Raw genomic sequence first — 24031 nt, 5'->3', positions numbered from 1 at the left:
CGGGAGCCAGATGTGGCTCTTTTGATGACTGCATCTGGCTCTCGGATAAATCTTAGCTGACATTGCTTAACACAATACGTAATGAATAATTCCACTTGTAATCACAGTGTTAAAAATAATGTTCAAAATATAAAACATTCTCATGCATTTTTAATCCATCCATCCATTTTTCTACCGCACCTGTTCAAGAAGTTACGCTAATGATAAGAAGTATTTTATTTATTATTGGTTAGTATGGGGCTTTCCCTCCTGGGTGTTCTTCAGACCACTAAGCACAGACATGAGAGCCTGTTTCAGGGTTACAATATTGTTTTATTTTTCAATAAGTCTTTCAGTTTTCGCTCGCGCTCCAGCCCCAACCCCGTCTCTGTTCCTGGCTGCTGCTTATAACAGAGCGACAGGTGATTAGATAACAAGGCCCAGGTGGGCCGTCTACGCACCTGTCGCTTATTCAGAGGCCGGTCCTGGCACACCCCAGTTCACTGCAGGCCGGCAGGCCACGCCCCCTCCACAGTTAGCTTCAGAATAACAATGTTATTACAAAGAACAAGAGACCTGTTATACTCTAGAAATGTTGGTCTTACTTAAAAATGCACACGTTTATTTGTGTTCAGTGTAAAAAAATATATATGGCTCTTACGGAAATACATTTTGAAATATTTGGTTTTGTGGCTCTCTCAACCAAAAAGTTTCCCGACCCCTGGGTTAGCAGATATTGTCCAATATTGAATTAGTTTTCAGTCGAGGTAGGGAAAATAGTAAATTTTTAGATGCATCGCAATTAGGACATGGACGATTATAAAATTGATTAATAAACGTCAGTCGATAATCGATTTATTTGTTGTAAATAAAGTAATGCAGAGAGCTCTAAAAATGTGTCTGACTGCAGAGAGCCTCTTTACCAAGAGGTCCGACCAGCTCCTTTATTTTGGGGCTCTTATGTTCCAGTTTTGCACCCGTTTCTAGTAATTTGATAAATGTGGGAATTCATTTCTTTATTAATTTTAGTTTCTTTTTACAAATGCACTGTTTTTTTTAAAGTTGCAAGTGTGAAACGCTGATATGGAGAAACAAAAAGAAATGTAAAACTGCATTAATATGGTAACACTTTAGTATGGGGAACACATTCACCATTAATTAGTTGCTTATTAAATGCAGATTAATAACTTATCGGCTCTTAATTAGTCATTATTTTGTACTTATTAATGCCCTATTCTGCATGGCCTTATTATACAACAAGTAAGCCATTAACTGAGAGTCTTGCCTCAATAACCTCAGAATTATTGCTTATTAGTAACCTTAACCTCCTCCAACCTCCACGGACAAAGTTACGAATTATGGGAGACTGGGCTTTCTGCTCCGCTGCTCCCAGTCTGTGGAATGCTCTCCCTGACCACCTGAGGGCACCTCAGACTGTGGATGCTTTTAAAAAAGGCTTAAAAACCCATATTTAAAAAAAAAAATAAGGCTTTTTATAGACATGCTTGCTGGTTCTAGTTATTGGGCTGTTTCTAGATTTATATTTTATACATTTTTATTATTTACACTCCTCAGCCTTCCCGGTAAGGTTTATTCAGGTGTACTGGAGAGGAGGCTACGTCGGATAGTCGAACCTCGGATTCAGGAGGAACAGTGTGGTTTTCGTCCTGGTCGTGGAACTGTGGACCAGCTCTATACTCTCGGCAGGGTTCTTGAGGGTGCATGGGAGTTTGCCCAACCAGTCTATATGTGCTTTGTGGACTTGGAGAAGGCATTCGACCGTGTCCCTCGGGAAGTCCTGTGGGGAGTGCTCAGAGAGTATGGGGTATCGGACTGTCTTATTGTGGCGGTCCGTTCCCTGTACGATCAGTGCCAGAGCTTGGTCCGCATTGCCGGCAGTAAGTCGGACACATTTCCAGTGAGGGTTGGACTCCGCCAAGGCTGTCCTTTGTCACCGATTCTGTTCATAACTTTTATGGACAGAATTTCTAGGCGCAGTCAAGGCGTTGAGGGGTTCCGGTTTGGTGACCGCAGGATTAGGTCTATGCTTTTTGCAGATGATGTGGTCCTGATGGCTTCATCTGACCGGGATCTTCAGCTCTCGCTGGATCGGTTCGCAGCCGAGTGTGAAGCGACCGGAATGAGAATCAGCACCTCCAAGTCCGAGTCCATGGTTCTCGCCCGGAAAAGGGTGGAGTGCCATCTCCGCGTTGGGGAGGAGACCCTGCCCCAAGTGGAGGAGTTCAAGTACCTAGGAGTCTTGTTTACGAGTGAGGGAAGAGTGGATCGTGAGATCGACAGGCGGATCGGTGCGGCGTCTTCAGTAATGCGGACGTTGTACCGATCCGTTGTGGTGAAGAAGGAGCTGAGCCGGAAGGCAAAGCTCTCAATTTACCGGTCGATCTACGTTCCCATCCTCACCTATGGTCATGAGCTTTGGGTCATGACCGAAAGGATAAGATCACGGGTACAAGCGGCCGAAATGAGTTTCCTCCGCCGTGTGGCGGGGCTCTCCCTTAGAGATAGGGTGAGAAGCTCTGCCATCCGGGAGGGACTCAAAGTAAAGCCGCTGCTCCTTCACATCGAGAGGAGCCAGATGAGGTGGTTCGGGCATCTGGTCAGGATGCCACCCGAACGCCTCCCTAGGGAGGTGTTTAGGGCACGTCCAACCGGTGGGAGGCCACGGGGAAGACCCAGGACACGTTGGGAAGACTATGTCTCCCGGCTGGCCTGGGAACGTCTCGGGATCCCCCGGGAAGAGCTAGACGAAGTGGCTGGGGAGAGGGAAGTCTGGGTTTCCCTGCTTGGGCTGTTGCCCCCGCGACCCGACCTCGGATAAGCGGAAGATGATGGATGGATGATGGATGGCATTTTTATTATCTTTTTGTTATTATTATTATTAATATTTTTTTACACTGTGGCACTTTGAGGTTGTTTGCTCAACGTAAAGGGCTTTTTTACAAATAAAATATATTATTAATATTATTATTATTAACCCTTATATGTTCCCCTAGTGTCCAAATAACGGTAAATTAAATTGTTGTTACTTTAATTAATGGTGAATATGTTCACCATACTAAAGGGTTTCCATTAATATACATAAATTAAAGATGAATCAATAAACGATTTTTAATCGAATCGTCGCTCCTGAATCACATTTGTAATCGAATCATGAGATTCCAAAAGATTTTCAACTCTAGCTTTTAGCGTCTTTAATGCACAAAAATTATGAAGTTGACCCCCACATCCTTTAAATTTGAGGTTCAGACAGTTTTGGTGTAGGCCAGGCCTGGGCAATTAATTTGACTTGTGGGGTGGGCAAATTTAGAGAAAAAATCGTGTCTGGGGGCCGGTATATCTATTTTTAGGAAAACTGATACAAAACCTCACAATAAAGTCTGATTGAATGCTAGAAATGTTATGACAGACCGCCTTAAAAGCGGAATGGAATAAATTTTTTTTCTAAGAACGATAAAACCCTGAATATTGAGAACATTTGAACGTCACACCCCCTCTCAATCGACATATTTTACAATCACGCCAAATGCAACAAACTCAGCGAAATATGAACGTTAAGGGTAAAAAACATCTACAATCTGATATATGTGATACATCAATCAATGTTTATTTATATAGCCCCAAATCACAAATGTCTCAAAGGACTGCACAAATCATTACGACTACAACATCCTCGGAAGATCACTAAGCTTTAGAACTTTCTTGTAAAAAAATCTCCTTCCACGTCTGTCCCTGACACCCACATTTCAGGCTCTGGAAACACTCTGTGGAAACGCTCCCCACCCACACTGCTTGGTGCCTCGTCTGACCTGCTGTGATGTAGATTACCATAGTAACTAGTAGGGTTGTACGGTATACGGGTATTAGTATAGTACCGCGGTACTAATAAATCATATTCGGTACCATACCGCCTCTGAAAAGTACCGGTCCGCCACACCCTAAGATTTTTTGTTAAAATAAAGCCAATAATGCATTTTTTTCTGGTCCACTTTATTTAGAAAAGTATCAAAGTACCGAAAAATATCAAAATAATATTGGTATCAGGACAACACTAGTCACTAAAATATCATGCAAAAGCGTGGATTCCAACCATTGAAATGTTGTATAGTTCAAGACTTATGGACATTAGAAAACATCACTGCACATCTTAAAGGGGAACATTATCACAATTTCAAAAGGGTTAAAAACAATACAAAGCAGTTCCCAGTGGCTTGTTGTATTTTTTGAAGTTTTTTTCAAAATTTTACCGGTCCCGGAATATCCCTAAATAAAGCTTTAAAGTGCCTTATTTTCACTATCTTCGAAACCACTGTCCATTTCCCTGTGACGTCATACAGGGCTGCCAATACAAACAACATGGCGGTTACTACAGCAAGATATAGCGACATTAGCTCGGATTTCAGCGGTTTAAGCGATTCGACAGATTACGCATGTATTGAAACAGATGGTCGGAGTATGGAGGCAGATAGCGAAAACGAAATTGAAGAAGAAATTGAAGCTATTGAGCGAATAGCTATTGATGCTATTCGGCCATAGCGTGGGTGTACCTAATGAAGTGGCCCATAGCATGGCTGCCTTATTAGCATCGCCGGTAAAATGTGCGGACCAAACGATCAGGACTTTCACATCTTGTGACACTAGAGCAACTTAAATCTGTCGATTGGTAAGCGTTTGTTTCGCATTAAATGTGGGTATCTAGTTTCAAATGTACATACAGCTAGCGTAAATAGCATTTTAGCATCGATTAGCGTAGCATGTTAACATCGATTAGCTGGCAGTCATGCCGTGACCAAATATGTCTGATTAGCACATAAGTCAACAACATGAACAAAACTCACCTTTGTGATTTCGTTGACTTAATGGTTGCAAATGCATCTGCAGGTTATCCATACATCTCTGTGCCATGTCTGTCTTAGCATCGCCGGTCAAATGTGAAGACACTCTGGTACATTTAATGGGGGGTCTGGCGGCAGATTTCTTGCCAGTGGTGCAACTTGAATCCCTCCCTGTTAGTGTTGTTACAACCTCCGACAACACACCCACGAGGCATGATGTCTCCAAGGTTCCAAAAAATAGTCGAAAAAACGGAAAATAACAGAGCTGAGACCCGGTTTTTGTAGTGTGAAAATGAATATGGCGACTGTGTTACCTCGGTGACGTCACGTTCTGACGTCATCGCTAAAAGAGCGATAAACAGAAAGGCGTTTAATTTGCCAAAATTCACCCATTTAGAGTTCGGAAATCGGTTAAAAAATACATGGTCTTTTTTCTGCACCATCAAGGTCTATATTGACGCTTGCATAGGTTTGGTGATGATGTTCCCCTTTAATGGCAGCTACACTTTCCATCTTAAAGATCTAAAAAAAATTTTTCGGAAAAGTCCGGTGTTCCAGAACGAAAAGCTTAACAGGCCTTACGCTGCCCCCGGGCTTAATTTTGCCCAGGTCTGGTGTAAACCAAAAATGCTGTTCTTCTTCAGCCAATAAACTACCAGTAGTTGAGCATTGAGACTGATTCAATATTGCCTCTGCTGGTCATAGTTTGGCTTTCTACTTCATTTTACCCAAATTGCTAAATAACGACAATGAATTCCACAGAAATCTGAACATGAAATAATTCAAATAATTGAATATATGCCCTCCTTAGAAGAAATCACTGCAAATGTAAAACAGGTGTGTGCATTAACCAAGCGCGATATAACCAAAACAATGTGTACCAGTGTGCAGTGTGATCCCTCCCTCCTATGACGATGCGCTCACCCAAAGGATCAAAGCTGTAATTAGCCTGACATGGATTAGCAGCGGGGACTGTTTTCCACTGGGTTCGCCCCCACAGCCTCAGTGGATCACAGGCGTCCAGCTCCCCTTCAAGGCCCTTTTGCTTTCCCCCTACAGTACACGGTACTCTTTTTCCGAGACTACTCAGATTAGACAGCCCCCTTACTCCATACGAACCTCTGTGATTGTGTAATATTTTTTTGTCGAGAACCTCTGTGATTGTGTAATATTTTTTTTTCACCTCCAAATCTGTTCTTCTTTTAAAAAGTCACTAGTGGAATCGTTCTCGGCTGGTTGCGTGCAGAGGCTTGACAGGAGACTACGTATGACTCAGGGCTTTGCCATGTATTAGGTCTGCCTTTGTGTGATGATTGTCAGTAAAATTCACACCACAACCCCCACTTTTTGATTATCTTTTTCTAGTAAGATCAAGAAATACTCCAAATTGAGCACTGAAATATAAACAAAACAGGTTTCACGATGTGTAAAAGAATGGTTGCGATGTGGCTGAATTTAAACAAATATCGATAGTAACTATAGCAAGTACAGTATCGGTAAATGGTCGATACTACAAAGGTTATATCGATAATTTTTGTATCATCAAAAATATATAGTTTTGTAGTGGTGTAACGGTACGTGTATTTGTATTGAACCATTTCGGTATGGGGGTTTCGGTTCTTTTCGTAGGTGTACCGAACGAGTTTCCACACGAACATATGAAGTAGCCGGCTAAGCTAAAGTCTTAACCAGCTGCTCTGCTTTCTGCCTCTGTCTCCTACACAGCACCCAGCATTGTCCCACCCACACAACCATCTGATTGGTTACAACCATAGCGATAAAAGCCAATCAGCAGTGCGTATTCAGAGCGCATGTAGTCAGCGCTTCAGCGTCGGGCAGATAGGTGTTTAGCAGGTGAGCATAAGGCTGCGTACTCGCTCCAAATGATAACACCCCCTCAGTCAACTACTATTAACATCACTATGAGCCTGTTGACCTTCTAGATAGTACTTCATTTATTCCTTCTGGAGAGTTCCTTCAGGAAAATAGAATAGAATAGCTCACTCGCAGTCCTGGCTTGAGGTGGAGGCTCATTAGCTTTTAGCGCAACATTAGCACATTTTGCGGTGTGTGAGTGTGTGTGTTACGGACAGTGTTGATTGAGCTGTGTTGAAGCAGCAAAAAAGGACATGATGTTAAATGAAGAGTCATAGTTGATATAATAACGTAAATGCATCACTAAGCCTACATGAACTCCATGGTGTTCAGGGATGAATAGTCTCCTATTGCTATTGTACTATTTTTTCAGCTATAGTTACATTAATCATTAGTAATGTGTTTGAACGTCAAACATGTTGTGTTTGTAGCATATTCAACTGAATATGGGTTGAAAAGGATTTGCAAATCATTGTATTCCGTTTATATTTACATCTAACACAATTTCCCAACTCATATGGAAACGGGGTTTGTAGATCTTTAAGATGGAAAGTGTAGCTGCCATTATGATGTGCAGTCATGTTTTCTAATGACCGTAAGTCTTCAACTATACAAAGCATTTCAATGGTTGGAATCTGCGCTTATGGATGATATACTAGTTACTATGGTTATCTAATTACTGTATTATTCGGATTATATATCACAACGGAATATATGTCGCACCTGCCGAAAATGCATAATAAAGAAGGAAAAAACCATATATACTGTACGTCGCACTGGAATTTATTTGATAAAACCCAACACCAAGAATAGACATTTGAAAGGCAATTTAAAATAAATAAAGAATAGTGAACAACAGGCTGAATAAGTGTACGTTATATGAGGCATAAATAACCAACAGAGAAGGTGCTTGCTATGTTAACCTAACATATTATGGTAAGAGTCATTCAAATAACTATAACATATAGAACATGCTATATGTTTACCAAACTATCTGTCACTCCTAATCCATAAATCCCATGAAATCTTATACGTCTAGTCCAGGGGCGCTCACACTTTTTCTGCAGGCGAGCTACTTTTCAATTGACCAAGTCGAGGAGATCTACCTCATTCCTATTTATAATTTATATTTATTTATTTATGAAAGAGATATTTTTGTTAAGTTAATGGTGTTTAATGATAATACAAGCATGTGTAACACACATAGATTCCTTTCTTTCATGAAGACAAGAATATAAGTTGGTGTATTACCTGATTCTGATGACTTGCATTGATTGGAATTAGACAGTGGTGCTGATAACGTCCGCATTTTCAAATGGAGGAAAAAAAAAGTCCTCCTTTCTGTCCAATACCACATGAAAGTGGTTGGATTTGGCATCTCATTTGTCCAACTTGCATACTGGTTTTTAAACACTTTGTTATGAGAGTAGCATATGTGTGTGGCCCTTTAATGTCTGGCAGCAGGTGAGTGACGTCAGTGAGTGTGCGGGTGGGCAAGCAAGTGAGAAAGCGGTCACTGAGGGCGGGGGAGAAATACATTGGCATCAAACTCCGTAGCTTGCTAGCTTGTGCACGCTAGCTTTCTGAGACTCTTATTTTGTTAGCACAGGCAGGATGAAACAGGTCTTTTATGGTGAAGACAGGAACTGTGCAGTCGGTCTTTAGAGTTTTGACAGTAGGTACGGAGTCTCTAGAAATAAAATGTGTTTCTCTGCGTCCGCCCTGTTAGTGATTTTTTCTTCAATATGAGCTCGCAGCAGCCAGCGTCATCTCACAAGATCCTCGGTTGCCGAGAATGTCAAACAACTGACGAAAGTCAAGTCTTGGTATGATTGATGATTGCTCATTTTTATGTCTATTTTTTAATGCCTGGCTTGAGATCGACTGACACACCCTCCGAGATCGACCAGTCGATCGCGATCGACGTAATGCCCACCCCTGGTCTAGTCTCTTACGTGAATGAGCTAAATAATTTTATTTGATATTTTACGGTAATGTTTTAATAATTTCACACATAAGTCGTTCCTGAGTATAAGTCGCACCCCTGGCCAAACTATGAAAAAAAAACTGCGACTTATAGTACGAAAAATACGGTACAAAGCATTTCAATGGTTGCTGATGGATGATATACCAGTTATTATGGTAATCTAATTAGTTACTATGGTCATCTACGTCACAGCAGCTCAGACGAGGTACCAAGCAGTGTGGGCGGGGAGCGTTTCCACAGACGCAGAAGGAGCTTTTCACAACAAAGTTTTAAAGCTTAGTCGTATATCAGATGTATCAAATTGTAGGTGGGTTTATTTTGTACCCTTTGCGTTCATATTTCTCTGTTTGTTGAATTTTTGTTGCGTTTCACTTGATTGTAAAATATGTCAATTGAAAGGGGGTGTGATGTTCATATTTTGTCAATATTCAGTGTTTTATCCTTCATAGAAAAATGTAAAATTCCATTACGTTATTATATTATTTTTAGCATTCAATCAGACATTATTGTGAAGTTTTGTATTAGTGTGCCTGAAAATAGATATACCGGCCCCCAGACACATTTTTTTCTCTAAATGTGGCCCCCGAGTCAAAATAATTGCCCAGTTCTGGTTTAGTGTTTACACTCAGTTTATTATTTGGTGAGAAAAGCAAGGAAGATTTGCGAATGTTATCTTGTCATATTTAAAGGCCTACTGAAATGAGATGTTCTTATTTAAACGGGGATAGCAGGTCCATTCTATGTGTCATACTTGATCATTTCGCGATATTGCCATATTTTTGCTGAAAGGATTTAGTAGAGAACATCCACGATAAAGTTTGCAACTTTTGGTCGCTAATAAAAAAGCCTTGCCTGTACAGGAAGTAGCAGACGATGTGCGTGTGAAGTCACGGGTTGTGGAGCTCCTCACATCTGAACATTTACAATCATGGCCACCAGCAGCGAGAGCGATTTAGACCGAGAAAGCGACGATTTCCCCTTTAATTTGAGCGAGGATGAAAGATTTGTGGATGAGGAAAGTGAGAGTGAAAAGGACTAGAGAAAAAAAGACTATACAGTGGGAGCAATTCAGATATTAGACAATTTTACTCGGATAATTCTGGAAAATCCCTTATCTGCTTATTGTGTTACTAGTGTTTTAGTGAGATTATATGGTCGTACCTGTACAACCTGAATGTCGTCCCCGCACCTTTCTTCAGCACCAGTCGACGGGTGGTGGCGATGCCCATATCTTTGGGGCGGCATGGCGTAGTGGGTAGAGCGGCCGTGCCAAAAACCTGAGGGTTGCAGGTTCGCTTCCCACCTATGGACATCCAAATCGCTGCCGTTGTGTCCTTGGGCAGGACACTTCACCCTTTGCCCCCGGTGCCGCTCACACTGGTGAATGAATGATGAATGAATGATTGGTGGTGGTCGGAGGGGCCGTAAGCGCAAACTGGCAGCCACGCCTCCGTCAGTCTACCCCAGGGCAGCTGTGGCTACAGATGTAGCTTACCACCACCAGGTGTGAATGAATGATGGGTTCCCACTTCACTGTGAGCGCTTTGAGTATCTAACAATAGAAAAGCGCGATATAAATCTAATCCATTATTATTATTATTATTATTATTATTATTATCTGCCCTTCGCAAGGGACCCTCTTCAAAACACGATCTTTCGAAATGATCGCTGCATAATACACTGTATTTTTTGCGTGTGGTCCAATCCAACCGTGTTCTCTTGACTGCTCCGTTCCATAGTAAACCTTCACCGTCATCTTTCGGGAATGTAAACAACGAAACACCGGCTGTGTTTGTGTTGCTAAAGGTGGCCGCAACACACCGCTTCCCACCTACAGCTTTCTTCTTTGACGTCTCCATTATTCATTGAGCAAATTGCAAACGATTCAGCAACACAGATGTCCATAATACTGTGGAATTGCTTTGACCGGTGCTGGAACAAAATGTCCTCTACAATGCGTGACGTCACGTGCACGCGTCATCATACCGCGACGTTTTAGGAGGATACTTCCGCGCAAAATTTAAAATTGCAATTTAGTAAACTAAAGCGGCCGTATTGGCATGTGTTGCAATGTTAATATTTCATCATTGATATATAAACTGTCAGACTGCGTGGGTTTCAGTAGCCCTTTTATAAATAAATTAGTCCTTGTTTATTAGCTATATATATATATATATTTTAAGTCTCAAAAATATGTAAAAAGTATTCATTCGTACATACCAGATAGAAAATGAGCTCAGCAAATTTGAATGTTATCTACATCACTGACATCCAGATTCTGTTTGAGGCCTGCAAGCCATAATTGCCTTCTTTCTTTTTAGACAATCGCTCTGTCTGCACTCTCTGTTTTTCACAACTTTTTTGCAGAATCAGCAGTAGTACTGTAGATGGTTTTATCAGTTTGCTCAATTATGACAGCTGCAAAAAGCACTGCAAAAGTTTGGCTTTAGCAGAGATGCTAACAGTCCCTTTCAGTATTGTTGTGCTTTCCTCTACCATTGCTGACGTCCTTACATGAAAACACTTGATATGAAGCACACTGCACCTTTTGTGAGAAGTGAAGTGAATTATATTTATATAGCGTTTTTTCTCTAGTGACTCAAAGCGCTTTACATAGTGAAACCCAATATCTAAGTTACATTTAAACCAGTGTGGGTGGCACTGGGAGCAGGTGGGTAAAGTCTCTTGCCCAAGGACATAACGGCAGTAACTAGGATGGCTGAAGCGGGAATCGAACCTGCAACCCTCAAGTTGCTGGCACGGCCACGTTACCAACCGAGCTATACCGCCCCACTTATATGGCAGATCTGAAAAATGTCTGTTAGGATTTTTTCCAGTTAGTTTACATTAGAGAAGCTTCTGGTGTATTTAGTCAGGTTAACCAGTTTGTTTTCCAATGTGAAAGAGCAGTGAATAATTTCATATTCTTAGAAATCCTTCTGGCCCTCTGATTTTCCTGTACGTCTCTGTACTTTTTTGTCTGTATGGATGTGAAATGGTCTTAAATTTTTTTAAATATGGTCTTAAAAAACTTGTTAAACGTCTTAAATTGGAGTTGTTGAAACCTGTAGAGTCCCTGCTGTAGGCAGCAAAACGGCTGATGACCTCAAAATATTGTTTAGACCAGCGGTCGGGGATCTTTTTGGCTGAGAGAGCCATGAAAGTCAAATATTTTAAAAGTGAATTATATATTTTATATAGCGCTTTTCTCTAGTGACTCAAAGCGCTTTACATAGTGAAACCCAATATCTAAGTTACAATTAAACCAGTGTGGGTTGCACTGGGAGCAGGTGGGTAAAGTGTCTTGCCCAAGGACACAACGACAGTGACTAGGATGGCAGAAGCGGGAATCGAACCTGCAACCCTCAAGTTGCTGACACGGCCACTCTACCAACCGAGCTATGTATTTCAGTGAGAGCCATATGATATATTTTTTTTACACTGAATACTACTAAGCAAGACCAACATTTTCAGAGTATAATAAGTCTCTTATTCGTTTTTAATAACTTCCCAGTAAGATCTATTCAGGTGTACTGGAGAGGAGACTACGCCGGATAGTCCAACCTCAGATACAGGAGGAACAGTGTGGTTTTCGTCTTGGTCGTGGAACTGTGGACCAGCTCTGTACTCTCTGCAGGGTCCTTGAGGGCGCATGTGGACTTGGAGAAGACATTGGATTGTGTCCCTCGGGAAGTCCTGTGGGGAGTGCTCAGAGAGTATGGGGTATCGGACTGTCTGATCGTGACGGTCCGCTCCCTGTACAATCAGTGTCAGAGCTTAGTCCGCAATGGCGGCAGTAAGTCGGACACGTTTCCAGTGAGGGTTGGACTCTGCCAAGGCTGTCCTTTGTCACAGATTCTGTTCATAACTTTTATGGACAGAATTTCTAGGCGCAGTCAAGGCGTTGAGGGGACCCGGTTTGGTGGCAGCAGGATTAGGTCTCTACTTTTTGCAGATGACATGGTCCTGATGGCTTCATCTGGCCAGGATCTTCAGCTCTCACTGGATCGGTTCGCAGCCGGTGTGAAGCGACTGGGATGAGAATCAGCACTTCAGCAGTCCATGGTTCTTGCCCGGAAAAGGGTGGAGTGCCATCTTTGGGTTGGGGAGGAGACCCTGCCCCAAGTGGAGGAGTACAAGTACCTCAGAGTCTTGTTCACGAGTGAGGGAAGAGTGGATCGTGAGATCGACAGGTGGATCGGTGCGGCGTCTTCAGTAATACGGACGCTGTATCGATCCGTTGTGGTGAAGAAGGAGCTGAGCCGGAAGGCAAAGCTCTCAATTTACCGGTCGATCTACGTTCCCATCCTCACCTATGGTCATGAGCTTTGGGTTATGACCGAAAGGACAAGATCAATCAATCAATGTTTACTTATATAGCCCTAAATCACTAGTGTCTCAAAGGGCTGCACAAACCACTACGACATCCTCGGTAGGCCCACATAAGGGCAAGGAAAACTCACACCCAGTGGGACGTCGGTGACAATAATGACCCAGTGGGACGTCGGTGACAATGATGACTATGAGAACATGATACTGTGATACTGATGATACTGATGACTATGAGAACATATGAGAACATGATACTGTGAAAGATCAATCCATAATGGATCCAACACAGTCGCGAGAGTCCAGTCCAAAGCGGATCCAACACAGCAGCGAGAGTCCCGTTCACAGCGGAGCCAGCAGGAAACCATCCCAAGCGGAGGCTGATCAGCAGCGCAGAGATGTCCCCAGCCGATACACAGGCGAGCAGTACATGGCCACCGGATCGGACCGGACTCCCTCCACAAAGGAGAGTGGGACATAGAAGAAAAAGAAAAGAAACGGCAGATCAACTGGTCTAAAAAGGGAGTCTATTTAAAGGCTAGAGTAAGATCACGGGTATAAGCGGCCTAAATACTTCTTACTATTAATACTAGAAAACTGATGGATGGATTAAGATGCATGAGAATGTTTTATATTTTGAACACTGATTAGCAGCAGAATCATTCATTACTTATCGTGTTAAGCAATGTCAGCTGAGATTTATCTGAGAGCCATCTGCAGTCAACAAAAGAGCCACATCTGGCTCGAGACCCATAGGTTCCCTTCCTCTGATCTCGACCGTCATAGGGAAATTGGAGGATCAGATAACAGAGAAGCTAAAATTATGTAGCAAAATGATGTATTTGGGTTTGTTGTTGATCTTATCAAAATGTAAACCATGCTCACGGAATCCCATTTGAATAAGACCGCATGGTCGGTATTAGGTAACAGGCCATCATCCTCCATCACAGCTCTGCGCGAGTCACGACTCGATGTCCATTTTGAAGCTGAACAGTCGCCAAAACCCGGGTGATCCATGCAGCCTTTGAATCGGCGCCAACTATTTGGGTTCAAGGGAGGATTGATAATACGTGGAAGGAAAGCGTAGGCTTTTGCTGGAACAACCTATCAGAGATGAGACGGCACCTGCATGCTTTGGAACAAAGCAAAAGAAGGATGAAGCTTCCCAAATGGTCTCACTAATGATTATCAGTATTCTGTCGCTCTTACTATTGCATTTACATAGGCTGCAGTATATCAGTAAAAAACTCATTTTGGATTGCTTTAATGCAGAACTTTTGGGACTTATACTGGGTATTATTGCACCCGCTCCCTAGGCTATCCTGTGTGTGGTTTTCCAGAAAGGCAGCGGCTTTGTGGTCAGGGCATGCTCAAGGTCAGTTTTTGTTGAGCCTTGCCAAGCGGCCATTGTGGCAGCATAGCATTCGAAACTCCTTCTCTGTGGAGTTGCACTTATATTATGGTGTGATTCTAATCAACAGGCTATAAAGGCGTGAAAAGTTGAATTACATCATGCTTCAGTTGATGAACAAACGAAGAACAACAACTTGTGAACATTTTGAAGGTATGTAATGTTAATGTTTTCACATTCGCAAGCTTTTAAATTTTAATATTTAAGTATTAGTATTTTGGCCTAACGTTAGCTAGCATGGCTAGCTGGCTAACATTACAAACATTACAAACTAACATGTAATATATTATATAACATTCGCAAGCTTTAAAGTTTTTGTGTTGAAATATTTAGTATTTTAGACTAACGTTAGCTAACATGGCTAGCTGGCTAACATTACAAACTATCGTTCCAAACTAACATGTAATATATTATATAACACATTCGCAAGCTTTAAAGTTTTTGTGTTGAAATATTTAGTATTTTAGCCTAACGTTAGCTAGCATGGCTAGCTGGCTAACATTACAAACATTACAAACTAACATGTAATATATTATATAACATTCGCAAGCTTTAAAGTTTTTGTGTTGAAATATTTACTATTTTAGACTAACGTTAGCTAACATGGCTAGCTGGCTAACATTACAAACTATCGTTCCAAACTAACATGTAATATATTATATAACACATTCGCAAGCTTTAAAGTTTTTGTGTTGAAATATTTAGTATTTTAGCCTAACGTTAGCTAGCATGGCTAGCTGGCTAACATTACAAACATTACAAACTAACATGTAATATATTATATAACATTCGCAAGCTTTAAAGTTTTTGTGTTGAAATATTTAATATTTTAGACTAACGTTAGCTAACATGGCTAGCTGGCTAACATTACAAACTATCGTTCCAAATTAACATGTAATATACTATATAACACATTCGCAAGCTTTAAAGTTTTTGTGTTGAAATATTTAGTATTTTAGCCTAACGTTAGCTAGCATGGCTAGCTGGCTAACATTACAAACATTACAAACTAACATGTAATATATTATATAACACATTCGCAAGCTTTAAAGTTTTTGTGTTGAAATATTTAGTATTTTAGCCTAACGTTAGCTAGCATGGCTAGCTGGCTAACATTACAAACATTACAAACTAACATGTAATATATTATATAACATTCGCAAGCTTTAAAGTTTTTGTGTTGAAATATTTAGTATTTTTGACTAACATTAGCTAACATGGCTAGCTGGCTAACATTACAAACTATCGTTCCAAACTAACATGTAATATATTATATAACACATTCGCAAGCTTTAAAGTTTTTGTATTTTGATTGGCAACACTAAATTGGTCCCTAGTCTGTGAATGTGAGTGTGAATGTTGTCTGTCTATCTGTGTTGGCCCTCTGATGAGGTGGCGACTTGTCCAGGGTGTACCCCGCCTTCCGCCCGATTGTAGCTGAGATAGGCACCAGCGCCCCCCGCGACCCCGCAAGGGAATAAGCGGTAGAAAATGGATGGATGGATGGGTTTTGTTGTTGATGGAATAATTGAGAGGAGTTATGCATCCGTACAGGTCAGCCAGTTAAATAGGGATCCGTTCAGGTTCCCACTGGTTCAAGGCTTTGCAAGTTATAAAATGTATCTCATATGTATGTTGGAGTTGTTCAATTTGCATAATTGGCCATGACTCATTTGTAAAAAGTAAGGATGCACCGATTAATCGGTAACCGAATTTATTCGGCCGAATATGGCAAAAAAAGCCACATTCGGCCTTCGGTGGAATGAGTTAAAAGCAAGGCCGAATAGTGGCGTGTGACGCAATTTTTTGACGCGGTGACGCAATCAACCAACGTGCAGTGACGCGGTGACGTTGGAACCAGGCGCCTTCGGAAAAATGTCAGCAGTGTGGAGATATTTTAAAGTGTCGGAAAGTGACAAAAGTATTGCAGTTTGCAAGGAATGTTCAGCCAAACTGTCTGGAGGAGGTGCCTCGTGGCCGACGTCTTTGAGAGGACGAAAATGTTTGCGACTGACAGTGCCAAAGCAAACGGAATTACGAAGAAGGTAATGGAGTTTATGGCATTGGATGATCAACCGTTTAGTGTTGTGGAGGACATTGGCTTTTGGAGACTATGGAGCACATTGAGCCCCGTTACACGATACCGAGCAGACGGTATTTCTCTGATGTGTGCTCTTTACATTGTGTGTGTGCTGTTTACATTATTAGCATGTTGTGTAGGCTACCTGTATAAGTGTATGAGGTTACAAGCACACACTTATTGAGATTTAGTGGGGCCTCTGTTTACATTATTAGCCTGTTGTGTAGGCTACCTGTATAAGTGTATGAGGTTAAAAGCACACACTTAATTGAGATTTACTTGAGCCTTCTGTTTACATTATTAGCCTGTTGTGTAGGCTACCTGTATAAGTGTATGAGGTTACAAGCACACACTTAATTGAGATTTACTTGAGCCTTCTGTTTACATTATTAGCATATCTACTGTGGCTAAGCAGACTTTTGCCAAAAGGACAATCATTCATTTGTTGTGGGTTTATCCACTTTAATGCACTTTATTTATTTTTGGAATGCATGTTTTGTTTGAAGGCCTAATATAAATGAAAAACTTTGTGCTTTTTTTGAAAAGCAAAGGCTACTGGAATATTAAAAAAATGTCAATATTCAATAAAAATGTACTTTATTTTAAAAAAAACATGTCTAAAAATGTATTGTACGCTGTTTATGCAATATAACATTTTTGGGGAAAAACTGCATTCATTAAGGGACGGCGTGGCGCAGTGGGAGAGTGGCCGTGCGCAACCCGAGGGTCCCTGGTTCAAATCCCACCTAGTACCAACCTCGTCACGTCCGTTGTGTCCTGAGCAAGACACTTCACCCTTGCTCCTGATGGGTGCTGGTTGGCGCCTTGCATGGCAGCTCCCTCCATCAGTGTGTGAATGTGTGTGTGAATGTGGAAGTAGTGTCAAAGCGCTTTGAGTACCTTGAAGGTAGAAAAGCGCTATACAAGTACAACCCATTTATCATTTATTTATTTATTATTTGTATTCAGTATTCGGCCTTCGGCCAAGCTTTTAAATTTTATTCGGCTTCGGCTTCGGCCACAAATTTTCATTTCGGTGCATCCCTATTATAAAGGATTTTTGAATTGTTGCTATTTTTAGAATATTTAAAAAAAATCTCACGTACCCCTTGGCATACCTTCAAGTACCCCCAGAGGTACACGTACCCCCATTTGAGAACCACTGATGTAAGCTACCTAGCTGCATGGGTCTAAAAGTAGCTAAGCTACAGGAAAAAGCTACTTTTTTAAAAAAAAGATGAAAAATAGCTTGTTACTGCCCATCACTGCATTTTTTTGTTGCGTTGTTTTTACGTAATCCTGCAAAAAGAAAAGCTGTAAGACAATTGTCCACTGTGTATGTCTCTGACATTACAGTGTTTGGTTTGCATACAACTCATTTGTGTTGCTATGCGTTTGTTAGAGAAGCAGTAAGCAAGATATTGCTAGTGTTCACCTGTGCGCTCTCTCTCTGTGTTTGTTATGGCTCACCCCATCTAATTGGCAGATCTGTGTGTGTGTGTACTGTGTGTGTTGCAACACGGGCCCATCCCAGCACGTCTGGCCCTGCAGCTGCAGCGGAGCTAATTTTAGCCCTGGATGTGCGCACGCCTCAGTTCCCCTCGCCCGGCCTATGAGACTACTGTGACGCTGATAGTGGAGCCCATTTTTTTCTCTATCTGTATCACACAGTATATCGTAGCATCTATTTTCGGTTTTACGCACACTCTGTGGACATGTTCAGTATACAGATACGGTATATTGCCCAAAAATATTTGGCCACCCTTCCAAATGATCAGAATCAGGTGTCCCGGACATACATAGTGATCAAAATTATTCAACCCCCACACAATTTTGGTGTTTTAGCAAGTTGGAGATTTATTCCGTATTTTGTTTATAGTCATACATTAAATCAGGGGTGCCCACACTTTTTCTGCAGGCGAGCTACTTTTCAATTGACCAACTCGAGGGGATCTACCTCATTTATATATATCATTTATATTTATTTATTTATGAAAGAGACATTTTTGTAAACAAGTTAAATGTGTTTAATGATAATACAAGCATGTGTAACACATATAGATGTCTTTCTTTCACCAAGACAAGAATATAAGTTGGTGTATTACCTGATTCTGATGACTTGCATTGATTGGAATCAGACAGTAATGATGATAACGCCCACATTTTCAAATGGAGGAGAAAAAAAGTTGTCCTTTCTGTACAATACCACATGAAAGTGGTTGGTTTTTGGCATCTAATTCATCCAGCTTCCATACACTTTACAAGAAAAACATTGGCGGCAAATTCCGTAGCTTGCTTGATTGACATTCACGGCACCCGAGGGTCTTGTGAGATGACGCTGGCTGCTGCCAGTTCATTATTGTGAAAAAATGACAGAGAGGAAGGCGAGGAACACTTTTTATTTCAACAGACTTTCGCGCCGTCCCTTCCGTCAAAACTCTAAAGGCCGACTGCACATTTCCTATCTTCACAATAAAAGCCCTGCTTCATGCTGCCCGCGCTAACAAAATAAGAGTCTCGGAAAGCTGGCGTGCACAAGTGATGTGCACGCCAGCTTTCTGAGGGATCGCTTGTGCACGCCAGTTTTCCGAGACTCTGTATTTAGTTAGCGCAGGCAGCATGAAGCAGGGCTTTTATTGTGAAGATAGGAAATGTGCAGTCGGCCTTTAGAGTTTTGACGGAAGGGACGGCGCGAGACTCTGTTGAAATAAAAAGTGTTTCTCGCCTTCGTCTCGGTCATATTTTCATAATAATGATCTTGCAGCAGCCAGCGTCATCTCACAAGACCCTCCGGTACCGTGAATGTCATTTAAGTGACGTCTTGGTGAAGATTGATGATCAGTAATTTTTAGGTCTATTTTCTTTAAAAGCCTGGCTGGAGATCAACTGACACCCCTCCCGCGGTCGACTGGTAGCTAGCGATCGACGTAATGGGCACCCCTGGCCAAAAGGCTCCCGGGAGGCAGATCCAGAAGTCCACAAAAAAGCACCGCAGAGGTCACAAAAGTGCCACCACTTGTCACACGGACCAAAAGGCAAAAAAATACAATAACACATGAAAACAAGAGGGAAACACAAAAGGATGACACAAGAGCACAGCAGCCACTACAGCAGCACCATCTGTATGCAGTATGCAGAAATCACAAATGTGCATAAGTGCACGCCTGTCTTTCCACATAAAGGTGACTAATTCTCCAGTGCTGAATTTGCTACTCATAAAGGTCCTTCCATTCCCGAGAAGACCAGCCTAATCTGCCGCCGGTGAGTGGCTGGTTCTCGTAACGATTAAGCGAGGCAGAGGGGGTGGGGATTACAGCCGACAGCTTCAGCGTGGTCACGTATTAAGGGTTAATCCTCCTGCCCGGGGAAAGTGTCTGGATGAACTGTTTGCATGTGTTCCAGCAAGACCCCCCCCCCCCCCCCCTGCAAAGAAGCATGCACGAGAAAAAGGGTGAAAGGAGCACTCCAGCCAGGCAGATGGAAGAAAATGCACGTGTGTGTTATTACTTACCATGTTTGCGGAGGAGGGTGAAGGTAGATATCACGTATCGTGGTTGGACATTTACTCACTTTACCAGAAAAGGCGGTGGTGCAAACAGGCACAGGACTCGCTTGGGCTCAATAATTCATGGTTGAGTGAGCTAAGCTGACCTCGGGAAGGGGAAAAAAAAAAGCATGTTGGCGTTCTGAATTCTGGCACTGCTTATTTGGGACAACTTCATTGACACTGTCCTTATTGTGCACTCTCCTTGAAATTCAGTTCTTATATTCCTTATATTATCATCCTGAGCATCATGGCTTTTTTGGCAAGTGTTATTCCTGCTGGCCCCACGATGGACTGGACTCTCACTATTATGTCGGATCCACTATGGACTGGACTCTCACTATTATGTTAGATCCACTATGGACTGGACTCTCACTATTATGTTGGATCCATTATGGACTGGACTCTCACTATTATGTTAGATCCACTATGGACTGGAGTCCCATTATTATTTTAGATCCACTATGGACTGGAGTGTCATTATTATGTTAGATCCACTATGGACTGGACTCTCACTATTATGTCAAATCCACTATGGACTGGACTCTCACTATTATGTTGGATCCACTATGGACTGGACTCTCACTATTATGTTAGATCCACTGTGGACTGGACTGTCGCTATTATGTTAGATCCACTATGGGCTGGACTCTCACTATTATGTTAAATCCACTATGGACTGGACTCACTATTATGTTAGATCCACTATGGACTGGACTCTCACACTATCATGTTAGATCCACTATGGACTTGACTTTCACTATTATGTTTGATCCACTGTGGACTGGACTCTCACTATTTGATCCATTATGGACTGGACTCTCACTATTATGTTAGATCCACTATGGACTGGACCCTCACTATTATGTTATAGTCACTATGGACTGGACTCCCACTATTATGTCAGATCCACTATGGACTGGACTCTCACTATTTGATCCATTATGGACTGTTGGTTCCAAACAGAGACAATTTTGGTTATTTGTGTCCAAAATGGCTCTTTCAACGTTCTGGGTTGCCTACCCCTGCATTAGTGGAAAAGCGGCAAATGAGTGAAAGCGACAGAAATGTTGCCATGGAGACGAGGGTTTTCTTACGTGCCTGGCTGCAGTCACACCGCGACACCTGTCCGTCAGTAGTAGCGGTCCCCAATAACTTGGACCAATTCAAACCGTTATTTGTTTTTCTTATTGTTTAATTTGCATTGCCTCACACGATGAACACTACACATATTTCTATATGACGCCGAATAACACTCTGGGAGCCATCACTTTTTTGCGCTCGTTATCCAGGTACTTTCCCGGCTATTATCCGCCGACCTCCCTGTTGCTTTAGGGAGGAAAAGCGGAACGACACACATTGCGGAAATAACATTATTCTCCGTGCTTGGGCTAAATACAAATATATTCCACAACCCCAAACATGTCTTTTTCAAAGCCTGCAGTGAAGAGAAAGGTTAGTGATGAGTGAAGACAATTCCAGGAAAAGTGGGAGATGCAATATTTCTTTGTTGAGCACAAGGGCACTCCGACGTGTCTTATTTGCTCAGAGAAAGTTGCGGTGCACAATTCTCATTTTGTTCATTAATATTTTGATTTTATTTTGTGTTGAAAATAAAAATAAAGACATTTAAAAATATATTTAAGAAATCTTTTCTTGCGGCCCAGCCTCACCCAGACTCCGCATCCAGTGGCCCCCAGGTACATTGAGTTTGAGACCCCTGATTTAGCTGGTGATCAGCCAAGGGTGTATTCTGGCTCTCACCCAAAGTCCGTAGGGACTCTTGGATAGACTAGCTTTTACCATCTTTGTATATTTGTCGTTTTGGGACAGAGGACCCCATTGAATTTCTAGCGTTTTATTCTTTCATTATTATTCCGCAGCTTTGAGCTGTAATTTGACCCCCTTAACATGCTTCAAAAACTCACCAAACTTGACACACACATCAGGACGGGCTAACATTGCGATTTAATCAAAAAACCTAACCCCAAAACTTAAAATTGCGCTCTAGCGCCCCCTAGGAAGAAAACAAAGACAAAACTGCCTGTAACTTCCAGTAGGAATGTCGTAGCGACATGAAAAAAACTCTATGTAGGTCTCACTTAGACCTAGATTTCATACACTCACATCCTTCAGCAAAAATCAACAAGAAGTTTGCAATTTCCCCTCCAAAACAAAAGTTTTGTAAAAACACTCACCTTTGCATCTTTGAGCTGTAATTTGACCTCCTTAACATGCTTCAAAACTCACCAAACTGGACACACACATCAGGACCGGAGAAAATTGCGATCTAATCCAAAAACCTAACCCCAAAACTCAAAATTGCGCTCTAGCGCCCCCTAGGAAGAAAACACAGACCAAACTGCTCCTAGGAAGAAAACACAGACAAAACTGCTTGTAACTTCCAGTAGGAATGTCGTACAGAACAAAAACAAAAACTTCTATGTAGGTCTTACTCAGACCTACATTTCATATATTGACCACCCCCAGCTAAAATCAACAGGAAGTTTGCAATTCCTCCTTCAAAACTTGAGTTTTGTAAAAATTGATCACCTTTTTTCAAACATTATCTCCTCTGAGCACGTTTGTCGTGTCGGCTTCAAACTACCACAGGAGAGGGATTGAACCCTTCTGATTAAAAGTTGATGAAAGAGTTTTAATTACTGCTACAGTTTTGATTTTATCAGCCTTAAAGGAACCGCTGCGCTGAAAACCATTTCATAGATGGCCGCCATGCGCAGACACATTGAGGGAGATGTTTTTTTCCTCTTTTTTCCCCCCCATACCTTCGGCTGCTGTTGCGCACGCACCAACATTTTTGAGTGAGGTGCTGTGATCGTCTTTACCAAGAAGGCTGCCAGGTGCCGTAGCTAATCCGGTATGTTTTAAAGTTGTCATTTGCCTGCTTATATCGGGGGCAGCAGCCAAAGCGGTTCCGTCCATTGCTGCTTGCAGCTTTAATTTTCAATTGTTTTTTTTATTCACCACGAGGCTCCATCATGGAATATATCCACGCTGTCTGGCTTGTCTTCTTGTCAGCAGACAACAAATGTTTCCATCTGATAAATCAGGGGTCTGGAACCTTTTTGGCTGAGAGAGCCAAAAGACAAAATATTTTAAAATATATTTCCGTAAGAGCCATATAATATTTTTTTGACACTGAACACAACTAAACACGTGCATTTTTAAGTAAGACCAACATTTCTAGAGTATAATAGGTTTCTTATTCTTTGTAATAACATTGTTATTCTTAAGCTAACTGTGGAGGGGGCGTGGTCTGCGGGCCTGCAGCAACAGGTACGTAGACGGCCCACCTGGGCCTTGTTATCTAATCACCTGTCACTCTATTATAAGCAGCAGCCAGGAGGAGAGACTGGGTTGGGGCTGGAAATACTATTAATTAGGGATGCACCGAAATGAAAATTTGTGGCCGAAGCCGAATAAAATTTGAGCGCTTGGCCGAAGGCCGAATACCAAATACCGAATAATAAATGCAGTTTTTCACAACTTTTTTATATTGCATAAATAGCCTAGAATACATTTTTAGACATGTTTTTCAAATAAAATACATTTTTATTGAATATTGACATTTTTTAATATTCCAGTAGCCTTTGCTTTTCAAAAAAAGCACAAAGTTTTTCATTTATATTAGGCCTTCAAACAAAACATGCATTCCAAAAAAAAAATAAAGTGCATTAAAGTGGATAAACCCACAACAAATGAATTATTGTCCTTTTGGCAAAAGTCTGCTTAGCCACAGTAGATATGCTAATAATGTAAACAGAAGGCTTAAGTAAATGTCAATAAGTGTGTGCTTGTAACCTCATACACTTATACAGGTAGCCTACACAACAGGCTAATAATGTAAACAGAGGCCCCACTAAATCTCAATAAGTGTGTGCTTGTAACCTCATACACTTATACAGGTACACAACATATCCCAGGCCAGAACAGATTTGTCAATAACAGTACT

The 24031-nt window shown here is 41.6% G+C and overlaps 1 protein-coding gene across 4 annotated transcripts in view; it reads left to right on the top strand.

The window, feature by feature from the left end:
* The window catches only part of LOC133538468 (hyccin 2-like), a 118737-nt gene that overhangs the window by 8412 nt on the left and 86294 nt on the right, over positions 1-24031 (top strand). For 3 of the 4 annotated variants that reach the window (XM_061880111.1, XM_061880112.1, XM_061880109.1), the window contains exon 2: positions 14505-14587. The exons of the other annotated variant lie outside the window; for it this stretch is intronic. The gene's annotated coding sequence lies outside the window, so the exon portion shown is untranslated. The remainder of the gene's footprint in view (positions 1-14504; positions 14588-24031) is intronic. 4 annotated transcript variants of the gene reach the window in all.

This window comes from Nerophis ophidion, linkage group LG19 (genome assembly GCF_033978795.1).
Source record: "Nerophis ophidion isolate RoL-2023_Sa linkage group LG19, RoL_Noph_v1.0, whole genome shotgun sequence".
Taxonomy (NCBI): Eukaryota; Metazoa; Chordata; class Actinopteri; order Syngnathiformes; family Syngnathidae; genus Nerophis; species Nerophis ophidion.
The sequence above is the reverse complement of the archived record's forward strand: the minus strand, read 5'-3'. Positions and strand labels throughout refer to the sequence as shown.